Source organism: Eublepharis macularius, chromosome 3 (assembly GCF_028583425.1).
Source record: "Eublepharis macularius isolate TG4126 chromosome 3, MPM_Emac_v1.0, whole genome shotgun sequence".
NCBI lineage: Eukaryota > Metazoa > Chordata > Lepidosauria > Squamata > Eublepharidae > Eublepharis > Eublepharis macularius.
The window spans coordinates 162,271,212-162,287,765 of NC_072792.1; positions in this window are offsets into that span (position 1 = coordinate 162,271,212).

The following is a 16,554-nucleotide window of genomic DNA, read 5'->3' on the forward strand; positions in this document are numbered from 1 at the left end:
GGTTTGAACTCACCATGGTTTAGAACCCAAACCATGGTAGGGGGTTCGAAACTAACAGTACTAGATTTTTTAAAAAATCTGTTTTCTTTTTCTGTCTACACTGCAGCAAACATTGGTCCCTGGAGCTGGGGGACCAGCCTCAACATCAAATATAGTTGGGTTATTCTGCTATCATATGCCAAACCATAGAGGTATGTATCTCTGCATGGAAGGCACATGTTGAGTTCATTTCTGTTCCTGTGCTCTCACTCATCCTCTGGGAAGTTCATTCCTGGGGTCATGGCTTCCATGTGGAAGGGCTGCCCTGTATGCAAGTGGGATAAAATGAGGAGGGACAAAGGGATGGAACTGAATTCTTTCTTCATTGGAGTTATGCATCTGGAAGAGGAAAGAGGAATGAATTCAACCCCTTGTCTTTCCTCACTCCTTCCCTCTCAATCCAGATAGTTATTCCTCTTCATGGGTTCTGTGACCTTGGGAAGTGATCTTTGAACAAGCCAGAAGTGGCTGCAGGAACAGAGAAGAACCCAAGAAACTCTGCATTCCATGCAAAAAGTGGTAGGATACATGCCAGGAAGTACAAATCATGGTATGAAATCTGATTTCAAGTTATGGGGTTGGTTCCAGCCATTTTGTTCACTGAATCTCGCCCAGCTCCCCTCCATATGATAGCCCCCCATATGGTTTTTGTTCACGTAGGTCCCATAATCTCCTGCATAGCCTTTTGGTACTCAAAGGGGATCACTTCTTTCCTTGTTTGTTAATGGAAAAGCTGGTTGGATCCACAGTTTCTGGTTTTATGGCTGATTGCAAATCATTATCCTTTGGTTCAAGCATTAAGCCATATTTTGATTAGTTACCTCAAGTATGAGGTACTTGATTAGTTACCTCAAGTATGGCTTGAACACAACCTTAGGGCCATTTTGCACAGAGATAGAAGAGCAATTTGCACTAAATAAATATATAGTGTGTTTGCACACAATCCAGAAATCCTCACAAAGTCTGCTTTACAATGTTAACCTTGTTTGACTCATTCTTTCTGTTCCTAGTAGAGGATCGACTTGCTGTAACCACGCTGCATATATTTGTGGTGAGAAGGGGGCGAGATATATTTGAGAGAGGGTACAAGTGTCCACTGGCTGCAGGTGAGGGAGTTATTACTGAACCTGTCCTGGTGGGGGCCCTTTTCCACCAGTGGGGAAAGATTTCATTTCTTGAGTTATTCTAAAAGAAATGATAATTAATGGACCAGAGATGAAGTTACCCAGAAGATTAAACGCTGGATTAGGCTGATGTGTGTTATGTGGGAATTGAACACAAGGTTCTTGTCCCTGAAGCACCCATAATTCATTTTGGCCTGGTTGTTGTTGGGAGATACCCTGGAGTCACAAGACCAGCCTTTCACAAAGGGGTGTGACAGTTTCTATCTCATCATAAGATGGTATTGTATTGCACTTAATTCCTGTTGGGATTCTCTTGTTTAATGCAACATAGAGTTTGCCTACACCTTTGGCATCATAACCTCTGAGGGTAATAAACATGGAATTTTGAATAGCCAGTTTGGTGTAGTGGTTAGGAGCGGCAGGATTCTAATCTGAAGAACAGGGTTTGATTCCCAACTCCTCCACTTGAAGCTAGCTGGGTGACCTTAGGTCAGTCACAACTTCTAGGAGCTCTCTCAGCCCAACCCACCTCACAGGGTGCTTGTTGTAAGCATAATAACATATTTTGTAATCCGCTCTGAGTTGGTGTTAAGTAGTCCTGAAGGGTGGTATATTATTATTAAAGTGTAGGTTAAAATTTCTGGCTATTTGATGATCAATACTGAGGGAGAATCTGCCCTCTAATGATGCCTGAAAGATGGATTTCTGAGAAGGTGACAATCAGTGTTATAGTAGTCAAAGGTACGGGATGTCTTTGTAGAGAGTAAAAAAAGAAAAGAAACACAGTCTTAGCTCTCACCTACACAAGTCTTTTTCTTTGAAACTAAAGAACATCACTAGAAATACATTACCACAAACATGGTGTATTCTCTCTGTAGTGTTTGACCTATGTAGTCCATCTAGACATGCAAGTCACCAAGTAGAGCACATCCGTGTGTGAACGAATCTAACACAAAAAAGGGCTCCTTCTAGTACCACCATATGGCCTCCTGTGAAGAAGGAAGAACCCTGAGGAAAAGTCTGTGTTCTAGAAAGGATTGGTGGAAGAAAGTCTTAATATAGCACCTCCGCTGTGGAAGCCATGGCTCTGTAAAAGGTTTGTATTAATTATGCTGAGAAGGTAAATTATTCTCTCCAAACAAGAATTGTTGGGAGGTCACTATCATGAGCCACTCACTGTTCACCAGAAGAAAAGCAAGTCATTCTTTAAGCATTACTCTAATAGTGTTCCAATAAATAAGTAAATAACTAAAAGGATAGTTTCGGTCTCTGGGGAAATTAGCCTCTAGTCTTTAAACCCACAAAGTTAATTTAAATACACCACACAGATTAGGGGATGTGGGTGGATATAGAAGAATAGATTTCTCATTGTAACTACTCTGCTCTCTGCTGCTTAATGACGTTTCTGTGTGTGGGGGGAAATGTTATTTTAGGAAAGGACCCCATGTATTTTCTCTGGAAAGTGTGATTACTTCTGATTGAAATTGCCATTGCTTTTTATAAGGGCTTGGATCTACTTTCAGTGGAAGGGTTCCTGTGACATAACAAAAGAGAAAGGTATGTTTCTGAGCAGATTCACACATGATGGTGGGTCACATAATTGACCCATGAGATCAATAGTGATCTTCAGCTTTGAACTGATGCAGGAATAGGAATGCAGTGAATATTCTCATGTTTCAGATTTCCTGGAGAAAAGTTGCAGTTTTAGTGGTGGAATCTTTTTACAGAAGAAAATTTTGTACCAATATCCCCGTTTTAAGATCCTGTTTGGCACTTGCATTTCCAGGTCTGATGTTTATTTATTTCTGGATTATTTATATGGTTGACCCTACCCAACTAGGGCTTGTGAACAGGATGATGTCAGAGCACTATTTGGTCAATTATATTTGTCTACATGACAATAGCCCCTGACCTGGATAGCCCAAGTGAGCCTGATCTCCTCAGATCTCAGAAGCTAAGCAGGGTAAGCCTTGGTTAGTAATTGGATAGGAGACCTCCAATGAAGACCAGGGCTGCAAAGGCAGGCAATTGCAAACTACCTCTGTAAGTCTCTTGCTATGAAAACCCCAGTAGGGGTTGCTATAAGTCAGCTATGACTTGAGGGTACTATCTACCACTACCACATGACAATAGCACAGAGGGCAACTGAGGGCAATGATAAGTGAATGTTTTTCAAGGCAGACAACTATTGAAAAGGAAAGAATTCCTTTGACACTGCCCAAAATGCTTGCTAGAAGCAGGGAGTAAGCAGCTCAGCTCTACTGCTTTATACTTGGCCAGCGTTCCTGTAGAGTTTTCTTTCTTCCTGATCAATGACTGCCACAGTCTCTGAGATTAGGGTGCAATGTTTTACAGTGCTAAGACATGATTTCCAAGCAACTTGGTGCCTGTCACCTTCACAGAAATGTATCCCTTGAAATCATACGAAATGATGACTGAAGGCAGAAGGTGGCCTTGCTCATCAGATGCAATTAACAATCAACTATAATCTTTGCCTTATGCTAAGTCTTCTCAAATCAATATTTACTAGAGGCCACTCATAGGTAATCCAACACATAATCCATTTAATCAAAGACATAGTACCTGAGTCAATGGTTTCAAAGGGCCTTAGGTTAGGTTGAATTTAAGTAGCCACCTTAGTGAGGGAGTTTTCCAATCTGCTTACTGAGAGGGATTTTTTGGGGGTGTATGTGTGCGCTATATTACAGCAATGTATCAGCTTACTGCAATCCTCATTGTAAGTAACAAAGAACCTAAAACTTCTCACTGAAACAGCTGTGTCTATTACTGTTCCTGCCAATTGTTCCAGGATGGTGTTAGCTGAAATAGAAACACAGCCGTTTGCTTCGAGTAGCTTCCTGTAACAATCAGTATGATGGGCTGCAAAGGCATACAATTCAATGCAATTTTGAAAGTTTGTAGAAAATTCCAAGATGCTGGAATAGTTTCTCTTGGAAGTCTCAAAATTCTCATAGGGGATGAGATGCCGGAAAGAAAAAAAATCTGTAAGTATGGTATATATATATATATATATCATATTTGAAATGGCAAAACTCCAAACGATGCATCTCTGGAGTAGACATGGGCACAAATCGGAAAAAAACAAACCATGTCATTCGTGGTTTGCCGCGTTCCACAAACCACAAACTTCCATGAACTTTCCCTGGTTCATGAATTGGTTCATGGCATTTCAAACACCCGGCACCAGCTGCTGAAGCTGGCGTGGGGTGTTTGAAACTGACAGCCCCCTTCTCCTGTCGCCCGGAAGTGGCAGAAGAAGGCTGTCGGTTTCAAAACACCTCACACTGGCTTCATCCAATCGGATGCAGCCAGCGCGGGGTGTTTGAAAGTCGCAGCTTTCTTCTGTAGGTTGCAACCGGCAGAGGAAGGCTGTCAGTTTCAAAACACCTTGTGCAGGCTTCATCCAATTGGGTGAAGCCGGTGTGGGGCGTTTGAAACAGACTGCCCTATTCTCCTGCCACTTGCGGGCAGCAGGAGAAGGGGGCTGTCACTTTCACACACCCTGGGCCGGCTTCAGCCAATCGGCTGAACTCAGTGCGGGGTGTGTGAAAGTGACAGCCCCCTTCTCCTGCTGCTCACCTGGTTCGTGTGTTTTTTAAAATTCATATTACGATTCATGCCCACCTCTACTCTGGAGTTAGAAATCAACCAATTTATTTATACTAATTTAGTGTATATGTAAGTTGCTTTTCCTCCAGAGTAATGACAGCATATATGAGTTATTATGTTTCAATCTCTGAACAACTTGCAGGCAAAGATAGCAACTGTCCCAAGGTCAGGCTTCTAAAATTTGTTGATCTCCATATTTTTCTTTTCTAAACCTTCACTTTGGTTAAAAAAACAAACACATTAGTTAGAAAAGTTGTATGTTAATTCTCTCTCAGATGGGTTCATTTTCTAAGTTTGAAAAAAGGGTTTTGTCTTTGTTTGTTGCTTGAGAGAAGCATTTTAACTTGCAATTCCTCTCTCTTATTATTTATAAGACTGGACTTCACTTTATCTTTTAGCTTTAGAGAGAGAAATCAGGGCTGCTATTGTTGAAAATTCCAAAGAGAACCAAACACTTGGGCCTAACGGTAGCTGTATGTTTATACAAATGCAATTCTTTCTCTAACACTGACATAGAATGGTTTTCTGTAGCAATCAATGAATTTTTCATGGTTCAAAACATTATCGGGTCACCAACTATAAGCAGAACGTAGGAATGCTTTTTCTTTTTAAGTAGCTTTAGGAGGCAGCATAAAATAGTTCTCCTTATGAGGACCTTTGAAGGCTAATTTATCTGGAATGTGGTTATTCCTATTGGTGCTGTGATTATGATTTTACTGTCATCTTTTTTTGCTGCATGTCTTCTTTGTACATGTATCTTGTGTTGGTCCCGTTTGATGGGAAGAAAGGATGCAGCATTGATTCATCTAGAGCAGCTAATCAACTTGATTATGTTGGAGTTTGCTGCTGGTTTTGGTCTGATGTAAGGATCCCAGGTCCCCCGATGGGGCAGGGGTTTCCCCGTCCCACCCTCCACCTCCCTCTACCATTCACCTGACCAGCAGGGGGGAAAGGCAGGGGAATAGGCCTCCCAGGAGCACCCTTGGGGTGGCTCAATGATGTCACTCCCAGGAGTGATATCAGATTGCCCCAGGAGCACTCCTGCACTTTACAGCAGTCCAATTTGGGTCCAAAATGGGCCAAATCAGATCTGCTTGGGGCCCAAATCAGCCCACTGTGAAGCGTGGGAGCACTCCTGGCACATGCGTGATGATGTCAGTTTCTGGAAGTGACATCATCATGCCGCTCCAGTTGCATTCACTTTGCCCATGTGTGAAGACATTCCAAAAGGTGAGTGTCCCTTTACCCCTCCCTCCAGGAGGGTAAGGGGACCTGGCAACCCTAGTCTGATGAATGCTGACCAACTAGCTACAAAAGTGGTTCATATCATGTTTTCAGTTGTGAATGGACTTATCATTTCAGGGCATAATTTGGGATGATTTTAAATTGCTTCAGTTTTTCTTAAATCCCTGTTTTGATGCTTCATCTTCTTTGTGTGTATCAAACTTGTGTGTTTGAGGGGTACAATTTTTTGCTCACACCAATTTTTTTCTAATAAAATGTACACCTCTTCCAATTATATTTGAACTAGCAGTACAGTATATGTAGGCATGAGTTATAAACATTGTCTTTGTAAATGCATCCTACCATGTCTTTAAACTATCTGTGAAGCCTTCCTCCAGAAGAAGGAGCCTCCCTCTGGAGAAAAAGCCTCTTCTGCCAGAGGAAGTGCCCCTGGAGTGCAATCCTATGTGGAGTTACTCAGTCTATCCCCATTGAAATCAATGAGCTTAGACTGGAGTAACTCTTCATAGGATTGCACTGTTAGTTGAGCGGAGTGGTAGGATACAAGTAAGTATAAACTGCATATAAAAACTGAACAGTATCTAGGCACAAAACAGACTAATCTACAAATAGTTAATCTACAAACTACCAATAGTTAAATCTCAGAGTAACAACCAGTCAATAAAATTTGAACTAACAGAAAAAGAAATAAAACAGGGAACTTAGGTCATCCCTACTGGTAATTAAAACAAGTATCGCAAGCAGGAAAGATTCACAATTTCACATTATAAACCCATCACTTTCAGATTTCTTGGCATCCCTAATTTTTTTAAAACTAGAAACGAGCTTTTCTTGCCTATATGAATAGGCAGTCTATACCAACAGTTATTGCCGGCTGGCTTCAGCTAGCCCCAGTTGTCACGCACAGCTCTTTTCTCTCTCTGGCTTTCCCTGTTGCTGGCTCCCAAAGGCTCCTTCACCACACATCAGCTGAGTCATCATGAGAACACTGTAAACGTGTCCAAAAACGTACTCAGAGAAGTTCAGACTGCTGATGAAGTTCAGTGTGTCCTCTTATGGGCAGCTAGTGAGCAGGGTATATTCTGCCATCTGTTGGCAGAAATACTAGCTGAAAACAATGACCAGTTTACAACTTGTTCTAATAATGAGGACAAATAATTTTGTGGGGAAAGCTTCATCTGCTCCATTAACTTCCTGGAAAAATTGTAGGCCAGCTTGATGTCGATGATAACATAACTTTTGTTATTTTTTTTATCTAGAAATAATAATTGTCACTTTCAAGCTGCATTGGGAATTCAGTGCACTTTTTTGTAAGCCCGCTATAACATGCAACTTGCGGCCGATGAATATTTAACTGGGCATAAGTTGTGGGGACATATCGTTCCATTTTTTTTAAAAGAGGAACATTGATTGTTGGTTTATATCTGAGCAAAGGCAAGAGCTGTTTCTTGCTTTTAAATCCTAAATAAACTGAGACCAAGATATTAGAGGGGGAGGGGTCCTATTCCCATATAATCTTGCCATCCAGCTGCAACCTGGAGCAGAGATTCTGTTCTATATGCTCCTATCTTTAAAAATAAAGTGGGCATCAACCAGAGACATTGCCTTTTCTGTGATGCACCTTGACTATGAAATACTTTTCCCACACTGGTCTACCTGGTAGCAAATTATTAGGTGCCAGATGAAAACATTCTTTTCCCTCAAGGTTTTTTTTTTTTTAATGTGCTGGTTAGTATCCGCCACGAGCCTGCTTGCGGGGAGGACGGAATATAAATATGATAAAATAAAATAAAAGTATAACTGCTGGCTAGGAACATTCTGTTTTAATATTTGACTTCTGTTTATTCTGCTGCTTTCTTAATACAAATCTTATCTGGTGTTTTATCTACTGACTTTAGTAGCCTTTGATTTATCGTTGTTTCCTTTTTGAACTTCTCCCCTCCCCTCCGCCCCCTTTTCACAATCATTGTGAGTTGCTTCAAATATATTTCAGTGGAGAGATAGGCAACGTTCTGTCTCTGACAGTGGCTGACAAGATTCCATCTTGTTTGTTCTCAGCTTTTGATGTTTAGAACTATACTGCCTCCTAACATCGAGGTTTTATTAATTTAGCCATCATGTTTAACAGCTGTTAATAATGAAATCACATTAAGTTCCTGAGGAAACCTGCCAGATACCTTAGCCCAAGAGAACCTTTTCAGAAGAGAAAGGGGAGTCCACTGCAGTGACTCATACAGCCTGGAACCCTTTCCCAAGTTCTATTTTGATTCCAGGATCGAGGCCTCTAGTGATGCACCAGGAGGAATGGAGTGGCCGGGCCTAATACAACTCTCCCTCCACGTTGCCCTGGGGCTGTTGATGCAACATCTCAGCTCAGTTCTACTGACCTCATGGACATCTCTTGTGTTGGTTGTTTCAGCAACTGAGTCCTTGGATGTAGCCCATCTCTAGGCTACCTTGCTAGGCAGCTCCCTTGCTCATTCACTCCCAGGCTCTTGCGTTGGCAAGAATGGAAGATTCTCCCCTCCATCCATTCTTTCTCTCTCTCACACACACCTATACAAAGAGAGAGTTATGAGGAAGCTGTCCTCCCCGACTTAAGCCATATGGTGTGACTCTCTACAACCACATGGATTGGGCTGATTCATTGGATCTTGCATCTTAATCTTGTCCATTTTTTACCTGGATCTGCCTCTATCTTTGAACAAAATGGATTTCAGACTTTGACTCTGGTAGTTTGCTATCAGACATTGTGACTTTTTCTGAGGCTGCAGCAGTACAGCTCTGGGTGATTGTCATGCATTCAATGAGGAACATCCAACCTTAAATCACTGTAAACACTTGAAAAGTATCACTTAATGTAGTGATAGAAAGTGTTTGTTTGAGGGGGCATCTTGTCTAAAACTTGCCCAGATTGGTTTTGACAACAGAAAATCCCTCCCACCAGACAGCGTTTGTGTTTGACCCTACATGATACTATGGGGCAAAAAGAAGTATGGATTGCTATAATTTTGGGCCTTATCCTGTGTGATTGTTTCAATGGATTTGGGAGAATCTGTGGATTCAGCTGAAGGAACCCAAAAAGTGGTGTGTCAATTTGGATATGAACTGAGTTAAGTCAAGTAGCTGCTGACATGCTGGAAGTACCAGACTGCACAGTACCAGGTTCCACAAATATGGGGGACCTCACTCTCTGTTTACACACACAATCATGCCATACAGGAGTATTTTTCCTTGAACCCCAGCCAGAAACTCCCCAGTTGAAGTGTCCAATATGCGCTGCTGATTGCTGAGAAAACAAAAAGGACCAAGGACACAAGTGCACACCTGCAGCTCTGATGAACAAGTTGACCAGTCTAATGACAATATGGAATTGGCGTATTGTTTTGGTTTACTGGCAGATGTTATGGGTATGGAGTTTTCCTGTCCCCTGGGTTCCAAAGTAGACAATGAAAGAGGGGGAAATTAGGTTCATGTCTCTGTCTCCACCACCGGGGAGTGGGTGCTACCATGGTACTGCTTCTGCCCAGGGGAAATGTAGAAAAGTCCAAGAAAAAGGTGGGCTTAGGAGCGACTTTTCTTTTTGAGCAGCAATAGCCTTTTCTGTTTCGGGTTGTCCTGCTTTGAGGATGTCTTGAGGCCTTAAGACCTTGGAAGGCCTATTCTCACCTCTCCCAACCTCCTCCTAATTCTCAGGAGTCTCATGGTTGACAAGCCCACAAGCCCATGAGGATCCTGCCTCTTCAACTTTCCTGGATCCTTGGATCGGTAGCTATGAAGCTGCATCAACTTGCTTACTAGGAAACTGAGCTATAAGCAGAAGAGGAGTGGAAGAGTAGCAATTAATGGTTTAACATTTAGACTAACATGCTAACAAGTTTTTCTATTCCTCGGCTCAATCATCAGCCAAAAGGGAGACTGCAACCAAGAAATTAGAGGGAGACCGAGACTTGGAAAGGCAGCCATGAAGGAATTAAAAAAGGTCTGGGGAAGAAGATCACATACTATGGTAGTCCCCATTACTATGCATGGATGTGAAAGTTGGACAAGGAAGAAAGCTGACAGAAAGAAAATTGATTCATTTGAAATGTGGTGCTGGAGGAGAGATTTGCAGACACCATGGACTGTCAAAAAGTCAAGTAAGTGGGTTCTAGATCAAATCAAGCCTGAATTCTCCCTAGAAGCTAAAATGACAAAACAGAAGCCATCGTACTTTGGTCACATCATGTGAAGACAAGACTCATGGAAAAGTTAATAATGCTAGGAAGGCTGGAACACAGTATGAAAAGAGGAAACCCCAAAATGAGATGACTTGATTCAATAACAGAAGCCACAGCCTCCAGTTAGCAAGATCTAAACAAGGCTGTTAATGACAGGATGTTTTGTAGGTCATTAATAGACATGGGCACGAACAGAAAAAAACCCGAACATGAAGTTCGTTGTATTGTCGAAGGCTTTCACGGCCGGAGAACGATGGTTGTTGTGGGTTTTCCGGGCTGTATTGCCGTGGTCTTGGCATTGTAGTTCCTGACATTTCACCAGCAGCTGTGGCTGGCATCTTCAGAGGTGTAGCACCAAAAGACAGAGATCTCTCAGTGTCACAGTGTGGAAAAGATGTAGGTCATTTGTATCTACTCAGGAGGGGTGGGGTTGAGCTGAGTCATCCTGTAAGAGTTTCCCAGGGTGTGGAATGCTAATGGGGGGAGGCTTCACTGTATCCTGAGGAGGTTCTTTTGCATATGGATTGGTACTTGATGTGCTAATCTTCTCTGCAGGGCTATTGTCGGGGATAGAATGTTTTGATAAAGGCAATGCTACGGTGATCATGAAAACAGAGGAATACAAAAAGAAGATTAATGAACTCCTGGACCCCTCCACCTACAAAAAACTAAAACGAGATCCCACTTGCAAAATCACCAGGCTAATAAATGCGCTGATCAAGAATTCCTCACTACATCCCGACATGCACAGAAAACTATGCAAGACTGAAGCACAGCCACCTAGACTATATGGACTCCCCAAAATACATAAGGATTCAGTCCCACTCCGACCCATTGTGAGTGCCATTGGTTCACCGACATATGAATTAGCTAGACATCTGGCAGATCTCCTGCAGGACCACATCGGGAAAACCTCGTCTTACATCAAAGATTCAGCAGATTTCATCAACAAAATCAGTTCTCTGAAACTCAATCCACAAGACATACTTGTCAGTTTTGATGTTGTATCCCTGTTCACCAAGGTTCCAGTAAAAGACACTATTGCACTTATTAATCAGATTTTCCCAGAGGATGTAACAGCCTTATTCCACCATTGTCTGACAACCAGTTACTTCCAATGGGACAACGAATTCTATGAACAGATGGATGGGGTGGCCATGGGGAGCCCACTCAGCCCAGTTATAGCAAACTTCTACATGGAACATTTTGAAAAAACAGCTCTAGAATCAGCACCCCACAAACCTAGTGTATGGTTCCGGTTTGTGGATGATACATTTATCATTTGGAGCCATGGGGAGGAAGAATTGATGGGGTTTTTGAATCATCTCAACAACATCCACCTGAACATACAATTCACAATGGAGAAAGAAATCGAGGGAAAACTCCCATTTCTGGATACCTTGGTCATCCGCAAAGCAAACTTTCAGTTAGGTCACAAGGTCTACAGGAAACCAACTCACACTGATCGGTACTTACACAAAAACTCCAATCACCACCCCCGACAGAAAAGAGGCATCATGAAAACATTAGTGGATCATGCAAGACGGATATGTGAGCCGCACTTTCTCAATGAGGAAATTAATCATCTAAACCACGCACTTCAGGCAAATGGCTACTCCAGAAATGAAATTCGAAGAGCAATCAAACCCAGGATGAATCAAACAACCAAAGAAAAACAGTCTCCTACAGGAAAAGTGTTTTTGCCATATATCAAAGGAATTACTGATCAGATGGGAAAGCTTATGAAAAAGCATAACCTTCAAGCAGTATTCAGACCCACCCGAAAAATACAACAGATGCTACAATCAGCAAAAGACAGTAGAGACCCCCTCACCTCTGCAGGAGTATACCGTATACCCTGCAGCTGTGGACAAGTTTACATTGGGACCACAAAGCGTAGCATCCAGACAAGAATAAAAGAACATGAAAGACACTGCAGACTTGGACAACCTGAAAAATCAGCAGTGGCTGAATATAGCCTAACTCAAACAGGGCACAGTATCTTATTCCAGGACACCAAAATACTGGACAACACTTCCAACTACTTTGTCAGACTGCACAGGGAAGCCATTGAAATTCACAAGCATAAGCAAAACTTCAACAGGAAAGAAGAAACCTTAAGAATGAACAGAGCATGGTTTCCAGTTCTGAAAAACACCAGGCTAACAAAACACTTTACACCCAACAATAGCCCTGCAGAGAAGATTAGCACATCAAGCACCAATCCATATGCAAAAAAACCTCCTCAGGATACAGTGAAGCCTCCCGCCATTAGCATTCCACACCCTGGGAAACTCTTACAGGATGACTCAGCTCAACCCTACCCCTCCTGAGTAGATACAAATGACCTACATTTTTTCCACACTGTGACACTGAGAGATCTCTGTCTTTTGGTGCTACACCTCTGAAGATGCCAGCCACAGCTGCTGGCGAAACATCAGGAACTACAATGCCAAGACCACGGCAATACAGCCCGGAAAACCCACAACAACCATGATGATCGTTGTTCATTGCCATCCCCGAATTGACGAACATGATCCTGTCACAAACATGTTTATTGTTCGTGGGGGCCAGCAGGCTCTTCTCCAGCCATCCCTACTGCACCACTCCCAGAAACCCTACCTGAGCAGGCAGCAGGAAATGTACCAATAATAAATAATAGCTAAGCCCCAGAGCCTGGTAGCAGCCCTGGAACCTGAAGGGGTAGATCCCTATCTCACCACACACAAAGAAAATTCAAGCCCCAATGCACTCACCCTGTCTCTTTAACAGCAGCTGTCTCTCCCTGAAAGCCAGAGCTGGGAGCCCCCCTCCCCCCTGGTCTTTTCCTCTTGTAACAAATTTGGAGCTCCAGTCTACACTTGGAAGGAAGACTAAATTGGTCAAGCTAAATTGGTCTTAGATTGGGATTTCCAGGGCAACAGAAGGAGTTCAGACAGAGTTAAGGCAATCCCTGCCTGAGTTGCCCAGGGAATTGATTGCAAGTACCAGACTGTTTGGCTTGACGAATAGCAATGAACGAGGCTTGCAACAACCACCTGTTTGTTTAGAATGGGGCCTCATGAACAGCTTGTTCGCAAACAGCAGATTGGGCTGTTTGTGGGGTTTTTTTAGTTTGTATTGCTGTTCGTGACCATCTCTAGTCATTAATTCATAGGATTGCCATAAGTCAGAAGTGACTTGATGGCACATAATACACACACACACACACACACAACATGCATTCAGCTTATTTCAGGGATATTTTGCAATGCCTATTGGTTTATGGTTCATCTCTACTACCTAGTGTGTCCTCTACTGAGGACAGTTTTAGAATTATGCTGTAGACTCATGTTTTATATCTTCATGCTTATGCACTGCCTATTTATGTATCCCATAGTATTTGCTGTAGCCATATACATCTTTCTGATGGTTTTATATCCATGCCTTTTCATATCTATTCTTGTATCATGCATCTGATTCAGTTTGCTGTTTGTAATTTGCTGTTGTAGTGTATTGTGTGAAATAGTGCCTTCAATAAACTGCTTAATTTGTATCAGTAACACTTTGGAGTCTGTATCTTCCTACTGACAGTCACATATGCACCTGTGTGACAAGAACCCACGCAATCAGAGGACTTGTGTTTAAGGGTTATTAACACCTAATCAGTTCCCCCATTAAGTGGAGAATGCTGATCAGTTGTGTGTGGGGAAAATATGCAACTAGCCTTCACTCATTTGGTTCTGATATTTACACACATACTACAACTACATGGCATAACAATACAAAGGAGGACATCTTTTGCCTTTTGGGATGCTAGTATGCATGAGTGTATGTGTGTGTGCATGCGCGTGTGATGTGTGCAGTGTGCACACCCAAAAGAAACCCTAGGAATAGCTTAGATGTTATCAGACCTGGGTGGTTATCATAAATGGAGAGAGAGAGAAGCCAAGTCTACAATAATTCTCTAGACTCTTCTTTACATTAAGATAATTCATTATTATACTGTATTCAGTAAAGGTACCTGTCATATCCACCATATAGCGTCTCCAATGACAAATCCCAAACTTATTTAGTATAGTAAATTAGCTTCTCCAGTGAAGCAAAGAACAGCAATGAGGGTTCACACAGTTTGGTGCTGAAATCTTCCGTATCTTATGTTACACTGGGCATTTGAACAGCCATTTAAGATGGAACAGTGGAGAACATTTGGACTGAATGGCATTTGAACAAGTTCATAAAACAGAGTTGGTTCTTTGAGTGGCCTTCTATTTTCTGGTAAAGAAGCAGTTCCTTGGTATTTCATGTTTTGTTCTTTAGGATCTCCAAATGTCTCTACTTCTTTATTCTAAGTTACCTAGGAGGATGTCTTAAATGGATTTTAGAATTGGGTCATGCACAGTTTTCCACAGCCCTTGTTCCTTTATGTCTACATTACTGATGTACGTTACTGATGTACACACGCACATTGACATTGTAAAAAGGATCTTCAATCTTTTTGTGCAGTGTTTTACTTATGCCACCCAGTGTTTTACTTATGCCACCCAGTATTGGTAAAGAATGGTTTGGGCCAGACTAAATTTTCCATCCATGGAATGGAACTTCTATGCTTCCACTCCCTTCCACCACTGCTCACTGATCTCCACAAAATGCTGCTCCTGAGGGACAGGGGCCATGAGGAAATTCATGAGAGGGGCCTAAAGTGGGAGTGAGAATTGGTGGAAATTGCCCATTTAGTCTGGATCCAACCCAGAATCATGATACAACTGATTGCTTTTTTGCAGTGTTTTAGTAATATGAGGGGTCAGATTAGTTTAACACAGAGGACAGGAAAGATGGATATGGACTGAAAGAACTGAAAACTGCAGCAAACCATTATTGATTCGCTCTGTACAAAAACCTCAGAAATAAAAAATGGGACAATATAGAATTGATAATACCACTTTGGAAACAAGACCTGTTATTTGGAATGCCAAAATCCAAGGAGAATTTCCACTGAGGACAATTTCGAAAACACCCCTGGCAATTGCTTATGGTTAATTTCTTCAGGACTGAACATTAAAGGAATAAAAGGAACATCTATATATCCAATTTTGAACCTCACACCAAGTTCACAAATCTACACAATGGGCTAGGAAAAAAACAGGGCAGCTATTTATGCAATCCTGGGGGAACCTCCAAATCTACAGAAAAAAAACTTGTTATAAAAATTAAGGGAGTAAAAGAAAATAAAATACTTTCAAAATGTCAAGATCTTAGCTCTCAAGACAGCCATGTTGCCAAGGTGATCCAAAATGGCTGCTGCAATTTTACTTTTAAACTGAAGGCTGGGGGCAAGGCAAGAAGAATGGGGGAGTGAAGGTAGAGGGAGGGATGAAATAAAAATGGAACAAAAGGGGAAGTGGAAGTTGGACATAGGGAAAGAAGCAGGATAAGGAAAGGAGGAAGGATGGGCAAACTGGAAGAAAAGTGGTAGACAGGAAGGAAACGAAGAAGGTTAAGTAGGAAGGAAGCAGAGAAGGCAGAGAAACTGCAAGGGCTATCAGCAGGAGGAAAATTAGAGGTAGTATGAGAGAAAAACCAGCAAAGGGGGGGGTGAGATTCCACCCCCACCCGTGACTCTTCCTGGGTACCTCTATGCTTTATTCTATTTCCCTCTGCTGCTTCATGCTGCCATCTCCTTTTAAAACCAGTAATATCGCAAACCCCATTTTCTGAGAATTTTTTAAGCAGAACATTTAATATTCTTTGAACATGTTTTATATTCTATAAATGTACTATGTACACTGACGGCATGTTTTATACCTCCTTCTGTTCTTCTGTTCCCCTTTCTGGAAGACAAATTTTATGGCTCCAGAGATTTCCAGATATAGGATGCTCTATTATATTTCGATGCAGGGCCTCTAGTATTTTTAGCACATTTACACATTTTACAGCTGCCTCTTTTCATTCACTATTTACAGTAATAATAACCTTTAAAACCCAGATATTGTTCAAATGATCTACTGCTGAAGGATGTGTCAGAACTGGTGATTGGTGGTCTCTGCCCACCGCATTACTGAGAGAAATGTCTTGGATTTGGAGGCCATTCAAGATTTAGAAGAATTCCATCTCGCTGCATGCTGAACCGATGCAAGATAAATGACAGCTTTGTTAATTTAATTAGCCCAAGTGATGGTACATTTTCAGTGTCAATTTAATTGCTAAAAGGCTTTAATAAAGAGACATGGGCAATTTTAGGCTCAGGCGGTCTTCTACTGTGCATGTTTCAAATGGGGATTTTGGTTCATCTTTTAGCCGTTTTCCAGCTAGGGTTG